Source organism: Suncus etruscus, chromosome 5, assembly GCF_024139225.1.
Source record: "Suncus etruscus isolate mSunEtr1 chromosome 5, mSunEtr1.pri.cur, whole genome shotgun sequence".
Taxonomy (NCBI): Eukaryota; Metazoa; Chordata; class Mammalia; order Eulipotyphla; family Soricidae; genus Suncus; species Suncus etruscus.
Genome location: NC_064852.1, coordinates 118624660 through 118651048, shown reverse-complemented (window position 1 = coordinate 118651048; position 26389 = coordinate 118624660). Strand labels below are relative to the sequence as shown.

At 39.0% G+C, this 26389-nt stretch overlaps 1 protein-coding gene and 1 pseudogene across 1 annotated transcript in view; one reads left to right on the top strand and one right to left on the bottom strand.

The window, feature by feature from the left end:
- Nucleotides 1–26389, bottom strand: part of CLK1 (CDC like kinase 1) — a 747223-nt gene that overhangs the window by 347683 nt on the left and 373151 nt on the right. The window lies entirely within an intron of this gene.
- On the top strand, nt 9604–9697 carry LOC126009849 (uncharacterized; annotated as a pseudogene).

Sequence of the window (26389 nt, the reverse complement as noted above, 5' to 3'; positions counted from 1 at the left end):
AGAGAGAGAGAGAGAGAAAGGAGATAGGAAGATAATTGAAAATAATGACTGCTAGTAGTGTTAAGCTTCAAAAAGACAGAAAGGAGAGAAAAAGTGAAAAGAAAATAATCCAAATCAAATCAGATATCAGAGTTGTTTGAAAAATTGAACGAAGGGTAGAAAATAGAGAAGACAATAAAAGAGAACTGGGATGAAAGAGATTTTTTTTCTTTATAATGAAAATCACTTGAGTATTCTTAGTGGATGAGGCTTGAATGTCTATAAGAGAAATACTTAGAAAAGGAAAATGTTGAACTAAGACTGAAATGGGTAGGGTTAATGTCTTGAATGAGGAAAGCCATCTCTGTTTCCTTCAGAAAGCTTTAAGTAAAAGTATCTTTCAAAATATAGGGAAGAAGTCCTTATGTCTTTTAGAAGTTTTTCTTCCCTGTAAGGTATTTTCAGTCAAGTCCTGATTGCCTCAGCTCAGCGAGAGGCACATGATCAATGCTGTGTTACTAGCACAATGATCTACAACTCTCTGCACCATCTATGTCCTGAAAAATTGTTAAGAATCCGAAGGAGCTGTTATTTGTATGGGTTACAATTATTGACATTTGTAGTAAGACAATTAAATTATAAAATACTTTAAATTTATTTGTTTATCTATTCATTGGAAATTAATAAGTACATTTCATTCTGCATTAAGAATAAATCTACTCACTTTGCTAAATGTAGCCAGCCAGATTTTAATACCTGTGTCTGTTTCAGCAATCACAAGCATGGTGTTGCCTTTGGAAAGTTTCCCTCCACTTACATGGGAGAATAAGAAGAAAGGCAGCAAATAAAACCCCATTATAAAATAGTTAGACCAGAAGATCCTTGAAATGGCAATAGAAGCCCATGGGAATACCCAAACCACAGCCCCAACAAAGAGAGGAATATAAGAATCATTTCATTTGTCAGAGCTTTTAATCCAATCTCAAGAATTCCCATCTCTTTGTCATCCTTTCCAAAACACATAACTTAAGGCAACGTTCACAAAATCATTATGATAAAGAAATTCTCACAACCATTTAATTGTTCTATTTTCATCACTTCAGTCAGTTGAGATGCCTCTTAGATGTTTGTTCAATCTTGAAATTATTTAGTGTGAAATTATTTATAAACACATGGAAATTCCAACAAAAGAGCGACCCTCTTAATGGCTTCTACAAAGAACAAGAATTTTGCATTAACTATTTTTACAAGGGTATCATCTACTTTAATTTCAAACAAATTGAACAATTCAATTTCCTTAAGAAATTATTTCCTTGTTTATTATTAACCAACAGAAATTGTTTGTCATGTTTCTTCCCAGATGCATGGAACAATTTCAGTTTTAGAGGACTCTGGGCAGTGAGCCTGGTGCCCTGGTGTTCACTGTCTTGTTTGTATTAAACATCTGTGCCACTTTGACCAGGTCATATCTTTGGACCTCATTATTATTTTCATTTTCAATCAAGACTAGCAATTCTAAAAAAAATTAAAAAAATAAAAGACTAGCAATTCTGTGATTTAGTATGAAAGGGGAAACCTTATGGTTTTTCCTTAAATACCTTAAATAGTCTTTGCTGAACAACAAAGATAGTGGCCAATTTAAGTAGAGTAAACAGATTAGGATTGCTTTTATTTATTTATTTTATAAATATTTTTATTTTGACCAAAGTGGATTACTTTTAGACAAACAAATATATAATTTCATTCTACCAGTCCTGCACTAATCAAAACTGGAAACACACAAGTCCATTTAAAAGAAAATAGAGGAAAACAAAATGTTCATTCAATTAAATATGGTCAGCTATTTACAGATTACCTTCAGAAATACTTCTTTTCTAATAATACATGCTATCTTATTATCAATTCTCTCTTGTTTTTTTTTCAGTGATTTTAGAGAAATAGATGAAGGAAATAATTTTTTGTTTGCTTTTGGACCACACCTGACAGTGCTTGGGAGTTATTCCTGTCTCTGCACTCAGAAATTACTCCTTGCTAGCTTGGGGGACCATATGGGAGGCCAGGGATCGAACCCAGATCTGTTGCATTAAAGACAAATGCCCTACTTGCTGTGCTATTGCTCCAGCCCCCAGGGAATAATTTTAAAAACTTTGTTCTTTAAGTACTCCTACTAATAGAGAAAAATTTTCAACTTGCTATTGAACCTCTCAACCTTGCTTAGTAAACAACATTAATTTGTGAGAGGTCCCAAATGGCTTGCCAAGTCTAAGATTCTGTCATGAGAAAGTACAGGAGGTAAAGCCAACACTGGATCTTTGGTACTGCTTATGGTCCCCTGAGTACTATCAGGAGTCATTACAGAGCACAAAGTCAGGAATAGCTCCCCACACCCTATACCACCAGACATGGTCCAAACCATCTTCCCTTTGCCCAAAGTCAGCCTAACACTTTATACTTATATAATTTGTCTACTTTTCAATCTCACAGAAGTATGGCCTACAGATCAAAATAGCTTCTAGTCAAACACCTAATTTGAAGATAAAGCAAAGGCAGATTTAGAGACATCCTGGTCTTTTTGGAAAATTTCCAGATGACTAAATGCTCAGGCTGGACATGTAGAACATGAGTCTCTAGTTTCCTGGTATACCCACCATTTTTCCATTCTACAAAAATGCCTTAATACTAACACACACTTCCCTAAATATGCACTGTTAAGTCTTGGGTAATGCTCTATCATCATTTATACCTTATTTCTCTATTTAGAATTTGACATTAGAAATCTCATTCCTGGTACATAGATAATAGTTTGTTTATGAGCTAAAACTTAATTAGAATCCACTTAGTTCTTTTGTAAGCTACCAGAGATGGGAAAATAAATATACAAAGCAATAGATTTAATTACTAACTGATTAAGCCACTGTTCCATCAATATCTGTCTTTGTTTCATTCTTCATGGTGGGTTTAATCATTCTTGTTCAGTTTATGAGCTATACTGAAGTCTGTGTGTTTCTCATAGACAGTAGCATTAAATCTGCATTTACGTATTGCAGACAATGATGGAAGATCTTCTGAGGAAATAAAGAGGAACTTCACAAATTGGAACATCTGGGGCCGAAGAGATAGCATGGAGGTAAGCATTTGCCTTTCATGCAGAAGGACAGTGGTTCAAATCCTGGCATCCCTTATGGTCCCCCGAGCCTGCCAGGAGCGATTTCTGAGCGTGGAGCCAGGAGTGACCCCTGAGCACTGCCGGGTGTGATTAAAAAAAAAAAAACAAATTGGAACATCCTGGGGATCCTAAATGACCTTGGGGGATTGAACACCAAGAACTCTAAATCTTGTTTTGTAACTGGAAGCACCTCTGTTGGTAGACAACAGTGAAGACACTCAGCTATGAGAATATTTGCTGTAACAACTATTAACAAATAAAAATATCTGGTCATTCAAATTTACCTGTTTGCCCATAGTTAAATAATTAACATTTCTGGCTTCTAAGAGTAATATGGCTTTTAATTCCAATTCCAGTATGTAGTAGATTCTTCTGAGCATAAAATTCTCTTTCCTTCTGGTATTTACAAAGCTTAACCATATGGGGCCAGAGCAGTGGCACAGCGGAAGGGTGTTTGTTTTGCACACAGCTGACCTTGGATGAAACTCCGTTTGATCCCCAGCTTCCCATATGGTTGGTCCACCAAGCCCGGAGCAATTTCTGAGTGCATAACCAGGAGTAACCCCTAAGCATCACCAGGTGTGACCCCCCCCCAAAAAAAAATTTTTAACCACAAACACTGCAAAAAGCTTTCATCATGAGATGGGGAGAAGAGTTAAACAGATGCTTCCTCCAAGAAGACATACAGATGGCAAATAGGAATATAAAAATGTACTCTTTATAACTTATCACCAGAGCAGTGTAAATCAAAACAATAATAAGATACCACTTTACTCCAGTGATATTAGCACACATCAAAAAGAATTGTAACAGGGGCTGGAGCAATAGCACAGCAGGAAGGGCCTTGCCTTGCACGTGGCCATCTCAGAGACCATGGATCTTTGGCATCCCAGATGGCCCTCCAATGACCCCTTAGTGCAGAACTGGCAGTAACCCCTGTGCACTGCCAGATACCCCTCTCCCCGAAAAAGGAAAAATATGGGTAGTAGCAAACCAGTGTGGATGGAGGTGTGGAGAAAAAGAAAACCTTATCCATTATTATTAGGGATGTATGACTAATGGAAAACAGTCTGAAAACTTCACAACAAACTAAGAATTGATTTTCTCTGTGCATAGCAATTCCACTTCCTGACATCTAACCCAAAATATCAAAAAACAATATTTCAAAAAGAGATTTGTTCTCCTATGTTCATTGCAGTGCTGCTCACAGTAAGTATGATAAGAAACAACACAAGTGCCCAAGAATAAAGAAAGTGTGGTGTGAATACACAGTGAAATACTTCTCCTCTATAAGAAAAGACAAAATCGTAGAACTTGACATCATCAAGGAACAAGAGAGTGTCATCTTCATGAAGTCAGTCAGAAGGAGGGGAGCAAAGGCAAAATGGTTCCTCTCACCTGTGGAATATAAAGAAACACAGTATGGGAATAATTATTGGCAGGTGGTATGAAGCCCTGAGATTTAAGTTACTGTAAAGTGAACCCTTCCCTAACTTCCTTTTTGCTTAACCTCTACCTTTGACATGTACAAACCTACCTGGATGACAGGGCCTTCCCCACCTTGGTGGGTAGGGTTCTGAATAATAAAGAAAAGGGTCTGGCTTTGGGCTCAAGAGAGAAAACACATGGGAAAATGAGCACATGGCATAGGCAGCACATGGCAGAGATTGCACATGGCAGAGAAAGGCCATGAGGCAAAAAACAGACTAACTTCAATGAAACTTTAACTCATTGGCTTGGTGTATTATTTCTCCACTGCTACCCTGCTTCATCAGACCTGTCCACCTGAGGGGTTAGAAACACGGTGCCTGGGACAGCCTCACCCAACACGTGAATTTTTTATTTTTATTTTACAGGTTACGGCACTGGTTCTGCCATGGGGTTCAAACATTTGTGGTGTAGGGGACCCTGAGACACTGGTGGAGGGAGGCTGCTGTGTGGGTGTGGAGTTGGAACACTGGGTGCCTGAAACTCTAATATAAACAGTCCCTGAATTAAAAAACAATGTAGAAAAAAATTTCCTCCTTTGAAACATCAGTAAATAAATAGTAAAACAGATGTTTTTCTCAGACTCAAAAATGAAGAAATCTGCAGATGGGTTTACAGCTTGGATCAGATTAACTCAAGTCAAACGATGGGGTGGAAAACAAGCCTCTTTTGTCATGTTGTATTTCACTTGGCTTATCTCACTTAAAACAATAAACTTCAAGGTTGTATTGCTATTAGCAGCATAAAATTGGGCTGGTTTGTTTCTTTCCCACTAATGATAATTATTTTTCCTTCTAGGGTGTATTTGAAATTTAGCAAAGATTCCATTCAATTTTGATTTTTCCTACAAAGATCTTGGAATTACTTATAGTAACTAAGACAAAAGGTGTGTATTCTTTCAATCTAATCAGGTCCTTCTGCTCCACATGGTTCTGTTCAAGAAAGCTAAGGCTATTTTGACATTAATCATTATGCAGAGGGAGGAAATAATATTTTGCAGTGGAATGCGGAACCATATCTGATCTTTTGAAAAGAATATCTCCTAGATTCAGAAAATCCTGGTTAAAAAATTTCTTTGTTTCAAGACTCAATTTTCAGCACAGAGCTGAGACTCAACACAGGTTTATTTTTTTAATATCTTTATTTAAACACCTTGATTACAAACATGATTGTGATTATGTTTCAGTCATGTAAAGAACACCCCCCTTCACCAGTGCAACATTCCCACCACCAATGTCCCAAATCTCCCTCTAACTCACCTTACCCCCACCTATACAGGCTTTCCAGTTCCCTCATTCATTCGCATGGCATGATAGTTTTCAGTGTAGTTATCAACACAAGTTTTTTAACTTCTCCAGAAACTCGTTCAACTAATGCTCTCTGTCTCCTAGTTCTATGCTGTCCAGAGGACACCTTTGAACCTAAAGGACAGGATTTAAAATGTTAGACATGACTTTCTATGTTTTAGAAATGTATGATTTAGAAAAGTGCAATATAAGCAGGGATAATTTTGGGAAACTTGTAAAACTTTTTAACAAATATGCCTCTTTATGTCATTAAAGTTCTTCAGATAACTAGAAATTTGTATCTCATGCACACAACCTCCCCTCTGCCCCCAGTATTAGAGTTGCTGATTCACCAGTTGAGTTCTGCTGAGTCCAGTCATGCTGCCAGCTTCTTATCTGAGAGATTAATTCATTATCTCAGCCTTCACTCACTTTGCCTTTGAACTTGGACTATGCAATGGTAAACATCCTTTGAAGTCTAAATAAATATTGTTTTATAATTCTAAGGGCATAGACCTCATATGCAATCATTCAATGTCAAATCTGAGTCACATTAAAACAAGGCAAATAAACTTATGTTTATTTATAACCTTATAACCTTATAAAATTATTTTGGTAAGCAAAACAGAACATTATTGGAGAAAATTATTTTTAAAATGTAAATTACTTTATTTAAAGACCATATATCAAAGAGTTGACATAGTTGCTAAAAATGCATTTGTGGGCCAGAGTGATTGCACAGCAGTAAGGCCTTGCACGTGGCTGACCTGAAACCAACCAGGGTTCAATCCCCAGCATCCTATATGGTCCCCAAAGTCTGCCAGGAGCGATTTCTGAGCATAGAGCCAGGAGTAAGCCCTGAGTATCACCGAGTGAAGCGCCCCCCCCCCAAAAAAACTTATTTTCCAGGTAAGTGGGAGTGAAATTGAAAGAAAAGGAAGGAAGGAAGGAAGGAAGGAAGGAAGGAAGGAAGGAAGGAAGGAAGGAAGGAAGGAAGGAAGGAAGGTGAAAGAAAAGGAAGGAAAGAAGATAGAAAGGAAGGAAGGAAGATAGAAAGGAAGGAAGGAAGGAAGGAAGGAAGGAAGGAAGGAAGGAAGGAAGGAAGGAAGGAAGGAAGGAAGGAAGGAAGGAAGGAAGGGAAAGGAAAATACAGCATCAAGAAAATTTGTTAAGATCATTGTGTCAGGGTGATTGTAGGTGATTGGATGTGCTTTGGCAAGACGAGGGGGGGACCTGGCCCACCCTCTCCTCTCAGATTGGCAACTTTCAGCTGCAGGGCCTTTGCACCCATAATTTTTCACAGCTTGGTTTACATCTCTTTAAGAACAGAGTGTCTGTATAGAGTTGGCTGAATGCAGACATGATCAAAGAAAATTCCTAATCATTAAACCACATGTGTTCCTACAGACACACTATTTCAATCAAAAGACCTTAGCTCAAAGAAGTACTAAAAGGAAGTTATTTAAAATGAGTGTCACAACATTTATTTCAGGACATTTATTTCAGGTTCTATGATCATCATGCTTACTTTCCAGCTTCTCAAGATTAGAGTATGAGCTCCCTCTGCTGAGTAAATTAATGTACGTCAGTGAAATAAAATCTAGTACATTTTTTGCCTATTAGGGCATTCTATCTATAGAAAAATAAGAAATTATGATTTATTTTAAAAACATGATCTTCTTTTAAACTCATGACAATAAAGGGGGTGTAAAAAGACAGGGGGGGGAAGTAAGTTACAAGGTGGATGGATAGTTATTCATTGAGTATTTCTTTGGGGGGCGGGGCTGGGAGGGCCTTCCAAAAGGCCTCTTCTAGGCCTTGACATGCCAGGAATTAAACAAGGGTTTGGTACTTTCAAGATGTTTGCCTTAACCTGGAACATGTTCTTCAGGCTCTCTTCTTTGAATATAGTTTCCCTAATAGGTGGCTCTTGGAATGGTCATCTTATGGACAAAATTATCAAAAAGTGTTTACAAGCTCCCATCGCACATCTACCTTTCTACCAAAGCTCCATTCTTCATAGCACTAGTCATTGCTGAAAGCTCATGCCTTGTTCGTTAATCCGAGCCCAATTACATCCCCCTAGTAGAATGATGACTTTCTAGTATCAGACACCTCTTCTCTGTTTTCATCCTAGCCCAGTACTGGTGCAACAGAAGTTTGTGTCCATTTTTGTTTCAGAAATGGAAGGATTGGGGAGGCAATTCAGCACTTACCTATGCTGTTTCTTAGAATGATAATTCAAATAGAGAATGACTCATTGCAAAAAATATGAAACAAAATACAAAGGTATTAGGATGTGAGAAGGGAAAGTGAATGAAAGCATCTTTAAGATTTAGGGGCAGCTATGAAGATAAAGTTTATTAAGCTAGAGAAAGACAAGCATGCAATCATAGTGATAAGCTCTGGGGATATATGCTGTGTGTTTCAGTGTGGTGGTGGTGGTGGTGGTGTGTGTATGTGTGTGTGTTTGTGTATATGTGTGTGTGTGTGTTGTGATGGTGGTGGTGGTGGTGGTGGCAGGAGAATGGGTTGGATCACACCTGATGACATTCAGAGGCAATTTCTGGAATGAATTTCTGGAATGACTTGTGGCTGTGCTCGGGAGATAATATGTGGTGTCATGGACTGAACTAGGTTTGGCTATATGCAAGGCAAATGACTTACTGGCTATACTATCTTGTTTTATGTGAGTGTATGGTGTGTGTGTGTGTGTGTGTGTGTGTGTGTGTGTGTGGTATGTGTTTTAAGACAAGGACCCTCCCCGGTGGGTCTACAGCCTAGCAGTAATGACAGTTGTTAAATAAATAATTGCATAAAAATTACCTAAAACTGTATTGGTGTGAGAGGAGCAGAAAATAGGATGCCACAACTTTGTTGGAAGTCATGGAAGGCATCTCCTTGTTAAGATACACAGGTAAAGTGGAAAGAGGGTGGAAACATGTCTAACAATGCTGCTGCTGGGGGTGAGACCAAGGCTGACCGACCATGAGAGCAACACCTCAGCACTGGTCAGGGGGCCCTAAATTGGTTCTCTGAACAGACATTGGCTCTAACAGTTTGTCATTTTTCAGGGATTCTAAATGATTTTCATTCACTTTTTCCTACTTTTCTGTACTTACAAGATTATCTGCAATAAGTATGCATCACTTTTTTAGTCAGAAATATGGTAAATAAAGGTGGAATCGGTCAAAAAATGTATGACTTCCTGTTCTAATGTGTCTGTGTGACTCTTTCTGCTTGGTAACTTAATGTCATAAAGGAGTTGCTTAAGTAATTTGAATAACTAGATTTTAAAGGAAAGGGGACTAACTTCCTATCTCCCCAAACCATGACTCAAATCTTGTCTGCAGTTGTTTTTTAGAATCTATCAAGTCAAAAATATCTCTACCTACCAGCTCCTTAAAGGGTTCTTTATTTCTCACCTTCTAAATAAATATAGGTTAATAGTTTCATTAAGAATAGTTGACCGGGCCGGGCGGTGGCGCTACAGGTAAGGTGCCTGCCTTGCCTGAGCTAGCCTTGGACGGACCGCGGTTCGATCCCCCGGTGTCCCATATGGTCCCCCAAGCCAGGAGCAACTTCTGAGCGCATAGCCAGGAGTAACCCCTGAGCGTCACTGGGTGTGGCCCAAAAACCAAAAAATAAAAAAATAAAAAATAAATAAAAAGAATAGTTGACCATGTGCTCGCTTCGACAGCACATATACTAAAATTGGAACGATGCATGGCCCCTGTGCAAGGATGATATGCAAATTCGTGAAGTGTTCCATATTTTTTAGAAAAAAAAAGAGAATAGTTGCCCATGGGGCCAGAGAGATAGCATGAAGGTAGGGCATTTGCCTTGCATGCAGAAGGTCAGTGGTTCGAATCCCAGCATCCCATATGGTTTCCCGTGCCTGCCAGGAGCGATTTCTGTGCATAGTGCCAGGAGTAACCTCTGAACGCTGCAGGGTGTGACCCAAAAACAAAAATAAAAACAAAAAAAAATAATAGTTGACACAAAAATTCACTGACATAATGACCTTGCAGCAGATCATGCTGGGGCACCTAAAGCCCTGGCACTGCACACACAGATTCATCCGACAACTGCTGCCATGTCAATGGCTCAGCTTCACTATTTTCTCACTACTCTCTGCAGAAATTCCTAGCTGCCCAAAACTTCAGGTATGCTAGTTTTGTGGCTGACTTCTAAGACAGTTTGGGACCAGGGCAGGCCACTTCTCCTACACTTACTGGAAGTCACATCCACAAACTACAGATGTAGTCCTATGAGCTCATTGACCCAGTTCCACAGGTCTTCAAAGTCCTGGATTGCCCAACACCTTCATAATTTTCAGACTGACTCCCAGTCGAAATATACCAAATTAGATATGAAATTATTATAAAAAACACATAAGCTTAACAAGCAACATCAAAACAGAATGCTTAACTAGAAATAAACAGCTTAGTAAACCTTTAGACTGTGATATGATGGCCCCATTGAGAGATAACAATTTTCACAAAATTTTTAATGAAGCTTTTGTTGTTGATAATTTCATTATCAATTAGTTGTACCATATAATATTGGGTAAATTATTCATACCTGCCCAGGGGCAGGTTTGGGGGAGGTTGGAAAATTGGTGACAAGGGTGGAGGGAATGTTACACTGGTGGTGGGATTATTGTCTGAATATAGAATGCCAGAAATAACTCTATAATGAGCAACTCTTTAAACCATAGTGTTTCCATAAAGAAACATACATAAGTTTACATAAAGAAATTTAACTAAAAAAAAATAATTGAACAGGTAACAGATGCAAAGAGAACAACACCACTTATCAAACTTAAGGGCAATTCTCAATTGTAACCAATCTAATATGACACATTTAAAACCAAAATATTAAATAAATGTATGCATGAATAAAAGTTAATCTTATTAACTCTCAGTTTCACGGAAAAACTATTGGTTCATCTGAATTCTCTTGGCACCCTAAGTTTTTTCTCTCTGCTGGCTTTTGGATCCTGTGATTCTCATTTTCTAGCAAACTGTCTTGGACTGAGGGTCTTTAACCAGAGAGTATAATATCAGTCTCACTTTCTATCTATAATTTGTTGCTAAAGTGAATTTATTTAGAGATGGAATCGTGGGAAGAAGCTATAGTACACTGGGTATGGCACTTGCCTTGCACATAGCAGATCTGGGCTCATTCTCCGGCACCTCTGAGCACGCTGAGCAAGCCGTGAGCACCACTTTTTGGGTATATCCCCCAAATTAATAACCATAATAATAATAATAACTATTTGAAAAATAAAGATAGAAACACTACTGATGGTTTTTCCCAGAAGGCAGCTTCCTCCGCAGACTGACTTCTGTTGGTGTATGTTGCCCATAAATCATCTCCTTCTCTCACTGGACAAAAGAACAACAGAACAATAGAGCAACAGAAATTTATTTCTCACAGTTCTGAGGTTTGAAGTCCAAAACCACATTGCCAGTATCTCACTATTCTAGAGAAGTCTCTCCTTCTGGTTTCTTCTGGTTCCCTCTCAGTGTGTCCTCTTGTGATGGGAAAGACTAAAACGCAGCTTTCTCTGGGTTCTAGTATGAGATACAATTCTATTCATGAAGGGACTGTCTTCCTCAAACCCCACCTCCTAATGCCATCTCCCATGACTTTAGGGTTTGAATATATGACTATTAATGAATACATGAATGTACCCCATAACACCAACTCCCAAACATCCTCCACCTGCTATCCTCACCCTGCTCAAACACCTAGAATTACTTTACTTATTATTCTGTCTAATGTTGTGCTAAGTTTCAGAGAGAATTCCTCACAGTGTCATCCCTTCAGTACTCTCACACAGAATTAGAAGTAGGCAGCACTGAAGGAATTTTCATAATTTGTCTCCATTGTCTTTGCTTTACAAATAAGTCAAAGGATTCCTATAAATATTTCAGCTTTACCAAGAAGTTTCATATTCATCTTGGCACTTTTAAACTCTAATTGCCTTGTTCAATTGAAAAAAGCACTATGTTCTTTTTAACTCAATGTTTATAATTAAAGTTTAAGGTTTCTAATTAATTTTCCCCCCTGTCCTTCAGAGGTCACATTATGAGGAGACTCAGCTTTGGCCAGATCCTGTTATGTTAATTTAATTTGCCTGTAGTTCATTTGCATGCACAGTGTAGTTTTCAAATTTAGAAGCTGAGTCTTCTTCTGCACATTGATTTTACTTGAATCAACATATTGAACACAAGACTGTGAGGGTGATACAAACTCCATGTTTCTGCCATTGGAAACAGCTTCTCATTTGGCTCTTGAAAACACAGAAAGTTCACCTGTTGGGGAACCGTTGGTAGACGTGAGACTTTTTGAATCATCAGAATGATAGTATTTCAACTTGTCTTATATATTAGGAAATAAAACATCTATTTAAAATAAGTTTACAGTTAGTGCTGTATAGTAAGACAAAGAAGTCATTACTTTTATTTTAGTGACAGATTTATTTAAATAGTTTTATGACTTGGTTTCATATGTATACATTCTAAAGAGATCATTTACATTTTTTAGATGAGAGAAAGAAAATATAATGTAATATATATATATAGCTAATCAAATAGTAATCACATGAAATATATTTTGTCTAAACATACCAATAAGACAAAGTTTTTTTTATTATTAACATAATTTTTATTTTGCTCATAGTGGCTTACATATTGTTGACAATAATATTTTAGGTACATATTTACATAAAATCAGGGGGGATTCCCATCACCGGTTTGTCCTCCCTACTCCTCCGTTTTTGTCCTACCTCCCATATCCTCTTCCCTCACCCCCACGGCTGCTAGAATATGTGGTCCCCTCTGGACCTATCCTATTACTTAGTAGTCTTGCACCTGTTTGGTCCTGATGCCTCCCTTATTTCCCCCTCTAATTGGGAGGCAGGACTAGGTAGTTCAAGTTATGTGGTTTTGTTTGAAGAGGAGAAAAGTAATAAATTGGGGTAAAAGTCTAATACGCCGAAAATAAGCAGAATTCTTCTAGAGGCTCTCGTCATCGGTTTGAGAGACGAAGGAGAAAAAGAAGGTGAAACACTCCACCACTACAAAAAGAATTGTCAAATATCTATTAAGGATTCCAACAATAACGCTAAGCACCACAAAAACAAAACAAAACAAACAAACAACCAAAAAAACGCCATGGTCTTGAGATAAGAAACATGGCAGAGCACATAAAGAGAGAAATGAAAGGGCCGGAGAGATAGCATGGAGGTAAGGCGTTTGCCTTTCATGCAGGAGGTCATCGGTTCGAATCCCGGCGCCCCATATGGTCTCTCATGCCTGCCAGGAGCAATCTCTGAGCCTGGAGCCAGGAATAACCCCTGAGAACTGCCGGGTGTTACCCAAAAAACCACAAAAAAAAAAAAAAAGAGGGGAAATAAAGATAAGTATAAGTGGGGGCAACAACTTCAATAATCACACCAAAACAAAGAAATCAACCAAAAATAGATAGGAAAATAAAAATAATAATAATAATAATAGTACATGAAGATAAAAAATAATATATGAAAAATAAACAATGTTTTGATTTTTTTTTTCCCTCCTGCCCAGGCACAGTAAATATTGGGGTCATTCGAAAAGGGATTCACATGGCCTAAGAGATATGGGGTTTCTCCGCCCTTGGAGTATATTGTCATGGGATCAACTATAGACTCTGTTCATGATCCTTTATTCTCCCGGTGGTGCTTTTGTGGTGTTTGGAAGACTTCTGTTCTGTCCTGGGTGATACAGTCAGACCTCTGTATCTAGAGATCTCAGTATCTGCACAGTTACAGGGGTGGGACTTATGATGAAGTCAGTCTTTGTGGTTGTAGAAGTTCTGTTCCCTCAGTGTCATTTTAATCCATCTTCTGTGGTTGGTGGTCTTGGTCTTGGCACTAAACCTGGGATGGCACCTAGGATAACGCCTTTCCTTGTGTTTCCAGAAGCCCCATTCCGTTACAGTTGTCTCTGCCAGACCTTTGGAACTGGGGATCATGGTTGTTGTGCAGGTCGTAGTTCAAACCCTAGACTAGGGCTTTTTTATTGGTCCCAAGATATATACAGTCTGGTCATGGTTCTAGCAGCCAGTCATCTGTAAATCGTGATCTTGGTTTTTGGACCTACCAACGGGTGACAAGTCTTCTGATTTTGTCTTATCAATGGCTGGTAAGGTAGGATAACCTGTTCTTCAGTCAAGTTGTTCCCATTTTCCTCGTTGTCAGGATATCGTATTAGAGCTGGCACTCGTTGGTGTTCCAGCAGTATTAAGGTTGTCCTGGATGGGGTTTGTTTCCTGCAACTGTTGTGAAGAACTGTGCCGTTTCTGTGACTGGGATCCAGGGTTCAAGGCTGGACGGATGGGATCTAAGAGAGATAATTTACATTTTAATAGCTTATACTCAGTACCATTTATGGAAAAATGTATAAGTAGAAGAGATACCAGAAGATTTAAGGGCATCTCAAAATATTGGGGCTGGAGAGATAGCATGGAGATAAGGCGTTTGCCTTTCATGCAGAAGGACGGTGGTTTGAATCCCAGCATCCCATATGGTCCCCTGTGCCTGCCAGGGGCAATTTCTGAGCATAGAAGCAGGAGTAACCCCTGAGCACTGCCGGGTATGACCCAAAAACCAATATATATATTATATATATATATATATATATATATATATATATAATTTTTTGTGTCAAAGGCATATTGAGTAGAAATCATTCATTTCTTGCACCAATTAATGGGAAAGTAAAGTACCAGTAAAACCATCTTGGAAAGTGATCCCTCTGAGATAAAACAGAAGACAAAACCAACCACTTCTTTGTTTACAAATTGTCCAAGAAAAATCAATCTCTTTGTCACTGATTTTTTTAAACAAAGAATTTAGTGTCATTCTTTATCCAACTGACTTATGAGTTTCCTTTTCCTTTTATCACAAACCAAACCCATCCTCGAAGGACAAAGATTATCACCACCAAGACCCTCGACTTCAAAAAAGGAAAAAAAAAAAACATTTTCCCAGATAAGTTTTCAAGGTGTTTTTAAAGAAACAAAACTATTAAGACAAATCCACACTCTCTTCTATTGGGACTAACTGAAGGAGAGTAACAATTAATTTCGTATGTTTGTCTCATAATTCAGATTTTAAAGTCACCATACTTTTTAGCCATCTTTGATCTTTATGCTCTTGAATATATTTCATGAGCTGATGTCACAGTTACAGTGAATTTTTGTGTTGAACACAATTCTTTATCTTAGGATCTAAACCTTTCTGTCTTGTATATAATACTATAATACTATACAGGTATACAGCCAGGTATACAGTTGTCCCTCTTGATAATTTACAGACTTTCAACTGCAATCCACTATCATCATCTCTATTTTCACCCCTAATTCTGATCTTCTCACTCTATCAATCACTGCCTTAGCAGAGTGATTCCCATTGGCTGGAGAAGACCTGCTCTGATAGCCAAGGCAGAAAATTGCCTTTAAGTATGGAGTTCCAAGCAAGATCCACTTGGGTATCACCACTTTGGAAGGGAGTCATGATTGTGGGTGTGACTACTTGTATTTCATCTTTATTTTTCAATGCCTTTTTCTACAAAAATGCTACTGGATTTAAGACCAAGATAGGAATTTCAGCAGTTACTGTTTTCTTTAAATAAAATGCCTTTTCTTCTGATAATAGGAGGATAACAAACGTCTTTCAACTTTCTTTCTGATCCAACTACAATTATGATTGTAATTATGGTGTTTAAATAAGAATATTATTTTAAAAAATAAACTTTCTTTCTGAAAGGTAGCATTTGTTGCTACAACACCAGGAGAATCAGTCAACACAATTGAATTAAATGGGGAGAAGCTGTAAAGGAAGGAAGGGCTTAGGGATCCTTGGAAAGGGAGGGTGGTGATGGTTGAATTATGTGATTGAGAAGCCATCATGAACAAAATAGTATGAATAATGAACCCAAATCAATTAAAAATCAAGAAAAATTTTATTTTCCCTAGATAGTTTTCTTGGTGAAGCAACAAATAATGTCAAATTCAGGACAAGTGCTAGTTTCTTTATTAAATCTTTCTTTATAAAAGCATAAAATGATGAAGATTATGATGACCACTTTTAACTCTTTGGTTAGGATCTACATTTTGGTCTAAAGTTTGTTTTAGAAATAACTGCTTGTTTTGCATCTGTAAACCTGGCTTTCCTGTGAACCTAAGCACAGTCATGACAAGTTAGAAATAATTGCTTGTGGGAGAGATAGCATGGAGGCAAGGCATTTGCCCTGCATGCAGAAGGATGGTGGTTTGAATTCTGGCATCTCATATGGTCCCCCATGCCTGTCAGGAGTGATTTCTGAGCAGAGAGCCAGGAGTAACTCCTAAGAACCAAAAAGAAAAAGAAAAGAAAAGAAGAAGAAGAGGAGGAGGAGGAGGAGGAGGAGGAAGAAGAGGAGGAGGAGGAAGAAGAAGAGGAGGAGGAAGAAGAAGAGGAGGAGGAAGAGGAGGAGAAGGAGGAGGAGGAGGAGAAGGAGGAGGAGGAGAAGAAGAAGAAGAAGAAGAAGAAGAAGAAGAAGAAGAAGAAGAAGAAGAAGAAGAAGAAGAAGAAGAAGAAGAAGAAGAAGAAGAAGAAGAAAGAACTGCTTGTTTTGCTTATGTAATTTAGCTTTGGAATAGGGTGAATAGGCCTTATACCAGAAACTGGCCTCCTGGTCAAATATCAGGAAATATCACAATGATCCACACCCTGGACCTGACCACTGCACCCTAGGTTTGGAGGCGCATGATTCCCTTTCATTAAGCCTACAGTCCACCATAGTCATTTGTCTGCTGCAACATTTGTACTACAACCAATCCTAGCCCTTTGGCTGATGCAACTTTGTACTAGGGACCAATAATTTTAAATAACAACTATCCAGAGGCGGGAATCCCCAAGACTAAAGCCCTATGTACCCTATCAAAATGGCCTGTGAGCCATTTTGAGGATCCTTATTTCTTAGGAGATGTTGGTCTCCAATATGCTGGAAAAAAACTCCCTTGTTTTTGCATTGCTGTACTGTCTTCCTGGTGGTCTTTTTGGGTGTCGAATCCCAGTATGAATCTAACAGATTTATGTTGCTTTTTTTTTAATCTTGGACTATATTCAAAGTAATAAAAATAAAATTTGTGGCAAATTATTTATACATGTAATTTATAGATGTCAACAAAAGAAACAGATTAACAGATAGTTTGCTTCATTAGAGATTATCCTAACAGTTTATCATTTGCTAATGCCAGAGAAAAATCTCCTCATTTTGATGAGTTCTTCTTGGTTTTGAGGAACAAACGAAATAATATCAGACAGATTATTAAGGGAGAAAGACTACATTTAATTCCACAGATACAGAGAATTTACTTGTATAGTATTGTAGTATAGTAAACAAGACAAGAGAGCCTAAGATAAAATGTTCAATGAAGGTGTGGGAAGAAAGGGAGCTGGGCATTAAATGGGAGATAAGGGGACCTGATTATATGCATATTATATACACAATAATTTGGCCTGCCTTCATATAGCTTTCTCTAATTTAAAAAATGTATTTATTGGGCCACAGTTGACCGACTTTCACACAACTGATATCAGTTTAACCCCCAGTATGTCTTATCCCCCAAACACCACCAGGTGTCACCCCTGAGCACAGAACCAGGAGTAAGCTTGAGCACCTCCAGGTGTAGCCTGAAAAAAGTAATTTTGGAGAAAGATTGATACAGGAGTGGTGACAGCAGGTCTCTGGTTGTCGGCAGTTCCTAGGTTCTCCAATAGTTTCAAGATTGAATAGTAGGGGCCAGAGCAATGGCACAGGTGATAGGGCTTTTGCCTTGCACGTGCTAACCTGGGACAAACCGCAGTTCGATCAACGGCCTCCCATATGGTCCTCCAAGTCAGGAGCGATTTCTGAGCGCATAGCCAGAAGTAACCCGTCACAGGGTGTGGCCCAAAATCAAAAGAAAGAAAGAAAGGAAGGAAGGAAGGAAGGAAGGAAGGGAGGAAGGAAGGAAGGAAGGAAGGAAGGAAGGAAGGAAGGAAGGAAGGAAGGAAGGAAGGAAGGAAGGAAGGAAGGAAGGAAGGAAGGAAGGAAGGAAAGAGGGAGGGAGGGAGGGAGGGAGGGAGGGAGGAAGGAAGGAAGGAAGGAAGGAAGGAAGGAAGGAAGGAAGGAAGGAAGGAAGGAAGGAAGGAAGGAAGGAAGGAAGGAAGGAAGGAAAAAAGGAGTAATCTTGACCCAACAGAGAAAGAAAGAAAGAAAGAAAGAAAAGAAATAGAAAGAAAGAAAGAAAGAAAGAAAGAAAGAAAGAAAGAAAGAAAGAGAGAGAGAGAGAAAGAAAGAGAAAGAAAGAAAGAAAGAAAGAAAGAAAGAAAGAAAGAAAGAAAGAAAGAAAGAAAGAAAGAAAGAAAGAAAGAAAGAAAGAAAGAAAGAAAGAAAGAAAAAGAAAGAAAATGAATAGTAGTAGTAGTAACTACTCATTAGTAATGATGCTCTGAGTAGTCATGATGTTCAGACTCAGAGTTAAAAGGTAAAAAAGTTTATTGGAAAATAGAGGAGAAAGGAGAAGGAACTCCCCAGGTGGGAAGGAACTTAGAATAGGACTAAGTTGATAGGGCTCATTTGGGGGAGTTGGATGGGGAAGTGGAGGTTACAGGAAAATTGAATCTTCATATAGGCTTTAAAAGGCTCTTTGCAGGATCAGAGAGATAGCACAGCAGCAGGGCATTTGCTTTGCACACAGCTGATCCAGGACAGATGGTGGCTTGAATTCTGGCATCCCATATGGTCCCCCGAGCCTGCCAGGAGCGATTTCTGAGCCCAGAGCCAGGAGTAACTCCTGAGCACCACCAGGTGTGACCCAAAAACCAAAATAATAATTATAATAAAATAAAATAAAATAAATAAAAGGCTCTTTGAATTTCTTTACAAGGGATCCTACAGAGTGACCTGGCTGGACCAAGTCCTTAGGCATTATCTATTATCTTAATCCTCCTTAGTGGAACAGAATTCTATGGTCCAGTTAGAATATTTAAAGTATTAGCCAGGCCTTTGAGGATGGAGGGGGGGGGGTTGGGCAATGGGGACAGAGGGAACAACTAGCAAGGGGAAACTGAGATTTCCTCTTTCCAGATGATCCTAAATTTGGTCATTTTCATTCTATAAAGTAATGGAAACACTTGAGGCTCACAGGGAATTGATTGATCTTAGTGCCATATTATATTATTGATCTTAGTGCCATATTATACGATACAAAGAGATTTATGTTGGAAAAGTCCTACATAAGGCATTTTAGAAGAAAATATTTCTTAACATGTTTGTGAAGTGTTCAGTTTGTTAAGTGTTCTTCTACATTGTCCTTCAAGGGATTAATATACTTCCAGATACTCCTCATTTAACGACCTACCTGTTTTGCTAAAACTTACCAATGGTGCTTGCTAAAGTGAAGAAGAAGAAGAAGAGGTGGGAAATATTGAAGAGAGAGAGGTGATACAACCTACAATATAGGAGGGAAGAGCTAACTACCAAAGATTTAATAGTGTTGGAAGCACAGCAGAACCTGGCGGAAGAAGAAGAAAATGAAAACATGGAAGAAGTACCAAAGAAGTTTACTGTGAAGGGATTAGCTGGTGTGTTTTCAAAAGTGAATGCAGCTATGTTGGAACTAGAGAGTATGGACCTGAATGTTGAACAATTCACAAAGGTGGAAAGACAAATAAGTAAAGTTTTACAGTGCTATCATGAAATATATGAAGAAATAAAGAAAATGACAAAGCAGACCACTCTAAGTGGATATTTTTGGAAAGTTACACCAAGCACTACCAATGCTTCAGTTTCTACTCCATCGTGTCCCTTACCTGGGCCTTCAGCAGCTCCTGATAATAGCTCTGATGATGACACAGATGAAGATTTTGAAGGATTCGTTGACTAAAATGATAGCCTGAATTTATTTATTTTTGTTTATTTTAAGTATCCTTTTTTCATCTTGTACACTTTATAGTACAGTACTGTGGATTTTGGTGCTTTAATGTACCTACTTTTCTAACTTTATGTTCTGTAATATATTGCAGTACTCTGTAAATTACACAACCTATGCAAATTAAAACAAGTGAAAGTTTTCAGTTTGATCTTTCTCGTTATTTTACTTATTCAGGATACTGTATTGTCAGTACTATGCATATACTGTACTACTATATACAGTCCATGCAGTTCCTCACTTAACGACCAATTCGCTTAATGACCAAGTCATTGAAACAGAACTTGATTGTTAAGCGAGGAGTATCTGTATTTTGTAGAGAAGATTAAAGGTCTCCTCACCTATAATTACATTCAAGAAATATTCTTATTTCAACAAGATTTCACAGTATATAAGAAGCATGACCATGACCCAAACTCTCATATAATAAAAATCTTAAAACTAAATAGCATATTCTTAATTTTAATTTTTTAAAATCAAACTACTAAAAGTTATCTGGAACCTACCAACATGGGGCAGCAGAGGCCTTTTCCTCTACTTGTGTAGTCAGCGTTTTAATTTTAAGGCAACTCACTTCCTCTGAGGTTGCGTCTGAGATAAAGGACAAGAAGAAGCTGCATGTCTTGCCAGGAACTGTTATTTCTTCAGGAGTCATGAGTGATCACCAGTTAGTGGCTGTTTCTGGCATCTCTTCAGGCCAGAGCATGCATATTCCACACACAGGAGTCTTATGAGACACTCTAGAGTCCCAGGATGACAACACTCATGCTCCCTTTTTAGGGTTGTGCCAAGCAGGCAGCTCTGCTAGAAGCTTTGGCACTAATGGACACCTGTTGGAAAGGAGCTCAACCTCATGATCAGGGAAATGCAAACCAAAGCCCCAGTGGGCCATCCCTTCCCAGCACTGCAGCCTTTATCGCAAAGATCAGAAGCATTCAATGCTGGCAAGGGAGTGGAGAAAAAGAAATCCTAGTTTCTTGAGAAGAGAAACTGGTGTGTGAATAGAGGTTTCTCAAGATGCTAAAAAATAGGCTGATAACATCAGAACCTCTAGTAATTTTACTTCTAAGGTTTCAATCAGATGAACATAAAACAGTCACCCAGGCCCAGCAGATGAGAGGCTTGCCTCACAGATTTGTATGGGAGTTTTTTTGTAAGCGTTTATGTGCTTGCCTCAATTCTGAGCTTTCAGAGGTGTAGGAACACTTTTCCTATCTGATGCCCCAGGGACACCTGAGAATCCCAAACAGCTGCAAGGCTGATAAGAAATCCTATGAAGCAGCTGTTAGTGATCTTGGCGTGACAGAGGCTGGACAGAATGAAAGGCGTTTGTGTACATCACCCCTTCTTATAAAGAAGAAAGGGGGCTCAGAAAGATAGCACAATTAGTAGGGCATTTGCCTTCCACAGGGCAGAGCAGGATGTGATCTTGGCATCTGCCGGGATCAAACAAATTATCAAGAGAAATTCCCGAGTAACCCTTGAACACCGCTTGATGTGGCCCCAAAATGAAATAAACAGAAAAATAGTAACCAAAAAAGTATATTTTTTTAAAGAGGAAAGTTGAAATCTCACATAAACCTAACCACCATCTATATCACACTGTCATAGTCTAAAAATATAAGAAACTCCATTCTCATACAAATCTAAAGTAAATCATGTCCAGGGAGCAGCATAAAGGTTGCATGCTCAGTCTCCACATGGCCCCAGCTCCTCTAGCTGAAGCATCAATTAGGTTGCTCCCCCAGGTCAAGGATTGCTGGGAGAAGTGCTTGCATTCTCCAAATAGTTCTAGAAAGCAATGTAAATACACACACCAAAGATGTATTTGACTTAGTAATGAGGGAACTAGTAAACATGATCATAAAACTGAATTAGATGTGTAGCACTATGAATGCTGAGAGAACAATAAAATATACTGATAATTTAGACACAACAGCTGAATTTAAAAAATGAACTTTTACAAAGATAACACTGCCTTTGCTCATCACCTTAGGCTACTCTACTACTGGGGATCTCTTAAGTTACCCTGGGAGCAGTTTCACCCATTTGGAGGAGCACTGGCATAAAGGAAAAGACATATTCATGTTCAGCCATGATGCAACTTTTATATAGAGGGTTTTTTCCAGTCATAATTTGGGGGTCACAGTTGATTCATTTATTCTTTCTTTTCCTTTTTTGTTTGTTTTTGGGCCATGGCCAGCAATGCTCGGGTGGAGGGCGAGTTACTCCTGGTTCTGGACTCAGAAATTAGTCCTGGCAGGCTCAAGGGAACATATGAGATGCTGAGGATCTAACCTAGGTCAGCCACATGCAAGGCAAATGCCCTCCCCACTGAGCCATCAGTCTGGCCCACAGTTAACTCATTTCTAAGTGAGAAGTTCTTATTTTCTGGACTTAGAGCTGTAGAACTCAGGAATAAGACATAATATATGGTCAAACAGAGCCATCAGGACAGAGAGCAAATCGAGCCTCAGAACAGAACTCTTCTAGTTTTCTCAAAAGTCTTTCTCTGTTGCTGACTGATTCTTACTTCCTAAAGTAAGTGACACAGTAATAACTGAGGCCACCCTGATTTTGTATTGGGGTTTTCCCTCCTTTACGTCTGCACATTTGGTCTCTTTTAGTGCCTCATCTCAAATAAACTCGAGAGTTTCTACTCTTGAAAGTGAATCTGCTGCCTCCATGAAGAAGCCATGGCTTCTTCCCTTCTGAGACAAGTTTCAACAGCAACTGCCAATCTCCACTTTATTTTTCATGTCGGCCTTACTTATGTGCGTCTGCCAATTTCCACTTTCCTTCTCATGCAGGTCTTACTATCTACATCTGTTAAGGCCATCAACATTCTCCAAATTCTTTCATCTAAGACACCATCTGCCAATGCTCAAGTCCCTGCTTCTCTTACCAGGCAGCCCATCTTGTAATTTATTTCTCTTTTCTGTCTCTACCCAAAGTTATCCTTATGCTTCTGTACCCCTTCTTTAATTTTTTGGGGGGACTTGATTTATCCTAAAGTAATTACTTAAGATATTTTTTTCTATTTCAATTATTGTCATTTACAGAGTCCTTCATAGTTGGGTTTCAGACATACAATGTTTCAGCACAAATCCCACCACCAGTGTCAACCTCCCTCCACCAATGTGCCCAGAGTCCATCCCATGCCACCACCCCAGTCTCAGCCTGCCAGCATGACAGGCACCTTTTTAAGGTTGGTTGTTATAGTTTTTGACTCATGATTTCATTGTTGACTCTGGCTTGGATATTTAATTCTATCTTTTCTTAACACCAGTTAGGCACTTGAGACCTCTTAGCTCCTGTCCCCAGTCATTTCATAGGTGTCCTTCTCCTCCCCCCACTCAATTTCTTTCTTTTTCCTTACTATATTCTAGGGCCTAGGGTAGTTGTGGACATCTTCATCTCTCCCTGACCCTATTATTCTTTTGGAAATGCAGACCCCTTTTTAATGTTTAAAAATATAGACCTCCAGCTAGAAAAAAAAACAAACAACTTATATGCCCTATGTAAGTGACACTCCCAGTTACAGCAAACAATCCCCCCACCCTAAGCTTAATGGAATGGCACAACCATGACTGATCTCTCAATTGGGCAAAATCTATGTGGCATTTTTCCAAGCACAAGTCAGGGCTGCTCCTGAATGAAATTGCCTCTGAGAATGCTCACCATCCAGCTGCACAGAGAGGACCTCAGGGTTCGCTGTATAAATGGCACCTGTCTGCATGATATTGATGGACCTTGCTTACATTATGCTAATGAGGGGGCCGGAGAGATAGCATGGAGGCGTTTGCCTTTCATGCAGAAGGTCATTGGTTCGAATCCCAGTGTCCCATATGGTCCCCCGAGCCTGCCAGGAGCGATTTCTGAGCGTGGAGCCAGGAGTAACCCCTGATCTCTGCCGGGTGTGACCCAAAAACCAAAAACCAAACAAACCAAAAAAAAAAAAAAAACCAAAAAAACATTATGCAAATGAGAAGCAGAAGGAGCTGATTGTGCAGTTAGCTATATCCTAATTGGGGGAAGGAGAAAATAGAACTTTTTCTTCAGCGATCTGCCCTCATACTTAATCCTTAGGTTAAGAAGCCCTGCCCCACCCCAGCCACTACTAAGCTGCAAAAGAAATTATGGCTGCCAACTCTTCCCAGGTCAACTGGTTTGGACTGACAGATCTGGGGCCTTCTCAGAACGGAGCTGGGCAGATTATCCTTTCTGCTTGAAGACACAGCAGCTCGACACCCCCTGCCTGAAAGAGCCCAGCTCTATAACTTAATCTTATGCTGCCAAGCCACTAAATTTGTTCTGTATCTATATACCCTCAATGGTGTGGCTCAAAATTGCCAAGTAGCATCAACCCAATAGGATCACAGAAAATCTGATGGGAAGGTTGCCTAGAAGACCACTAAGCTTAGGGAGCCTAAACTGTAGCAGGAGACTTAACCGACTGCAGTAAATCCCAATAAATACTTAGACAATGACTTTAGTAGCACCATAGAGAGATATAAGAATGATTACAAGTTGACCCTTATTGGTCTCATTTTTTATAATTCTATTTACCTTTATATTGTAAAAATCAAGTATTGTGCCTTCAAAGAAACTGGCTAGAGTTGTAGTTAAAAAATTTGGGTGCTGCAAACTAGCTCTTTGGGTCCGGTTGCTAGAAAACTTCTTTGAGTTAGCTCAAGGAGAGTGAATGCACAGGAGGCAAAATATGAAGAAATAAAGGCCACACAATTCTTATGTGGGCAAACAAGCGTGTTCTAAATTTAACCTCCAAACTAGGGGTTTTATAAGGGGTAATTGCCAGTCACAAGTATGAGAAGAATGTTTGGATTGACTAAAAACAGATACTTTCTGGTACACAGAAACATTAACAGTAGGCCTATTTGATATACATAACAAGTCACCTGGCTCTGGTGAAAAAGACTATATTGAGTAAGAGTCCTGAGTTAAAAGGAAGAATGTTAGTTTTTACATCTCAAAGCAGATCCTTACCAGCTAATTTCAGAAGTAAAATTTTGTTGGGTAACAAGGAGCTAAGTTTCCTTGTCAGGTTTCCTAATTCTGTAGGAATACTCTTTTTGTGTATAAGGTGCAAGAGACAGGCTAAAGAAATGCATATTTTATACCTGGTAAAGTTTCAACAACCCTAGTCTACATCCTGGCCAAACATTTTTCTACGTAAATTCTGAGGTAAGAGTTAACAAGTTTAGAGATGCCCCCAGAAGCAGAAACTGAAAGGGCATTTTAAAGACAGAGAAAAGAAAAGGTTGTTACATAGTGCTTATAATTTGATGCTGAAATTATCCAGTAAAGGTAAATTTAATCAAGACTATATTTGTCTTGTAATACACACAGCAGAAGGAAGAATCAATATATAGGCTAATTATATGTGAAGGAAACATAATGTCTGTACCATAACATGAATCTCAAAAATATTTCTATAGGAATAAACCAGTGATCCACCCAGGAGAGAAATGTCCCAGCGAACCTGCTGGTGAAATATTCCTTGGAGTATTTGAAATAGCCATCCATGCTAAACCTATGACATCCTAGTGCGCCTTCTGTCTATTTTCCTCATAAAAATATAAAAATTCCTATCAATGGTGCAGCACTTGAGGACACTAGTGGAGGGAAGATTACACAAGTGTTGGGTATAAGGTTCCAGAGTAGAAGGATGAGACCACACAACTGGAATAAAGTTTAATACTTTAATCTGTCTGCCAATAAGACCCCTAGCCTGTCCAGCCAGGGCCATCCCCTAAAGGAGATGAGACCCACCCAAGCTCATGAGGAAGATTATATAGGGAAGGGATATAGGAAGGTTCCAGCTTTCTGATGATCCTTAAAATGATTGGCCCTTGCCTATGTGTACCTTCCTACTGCTCCCTTGTCTTTCTCTGATAGGCTACCTGGTATGGCCAAGTAGCTTGGGAAGGGGTCTGTGGAAATAGGCTTGTGAAACCCTAACATGGGGCTTACACCATGTGATCCTTACAAAATGGCTTCTCTCCCTGCTCAGAATCTGAGAAGCTAGCAATGTGGCTTTTACAAAATGGCGTCCTTCCTTGTTCAGAATTCAGGTCTCAGCAGTAGGATTAGTGTTTGCATATGTAATACCTGAAAAAACTATATGATGAACAACTTGGTAATACATGGTGTCATAATAAAAGATGGAAAAGTGTAAAGATGAATCCTTGCTTTGGACCTCCACAACCCATTGCTCTTCTCATTTTCTGAAATCTCATTTGGGTTCTCATTGCTTCTCATATTTCCTCTGTCCTCTCTAGACTAACCAGTTGCTGTCACAACTCTAGTACTCTACTTTTCACTCCTACAAACAAGAGAAAAATCACTGCACTGCAGGTCTTTAGCTCTTGTTTTTCCCCTGAAGATATAGTGTCACAGAGTTGCAACATGGGCATTTCAAACCCAATAAATCTAAAAT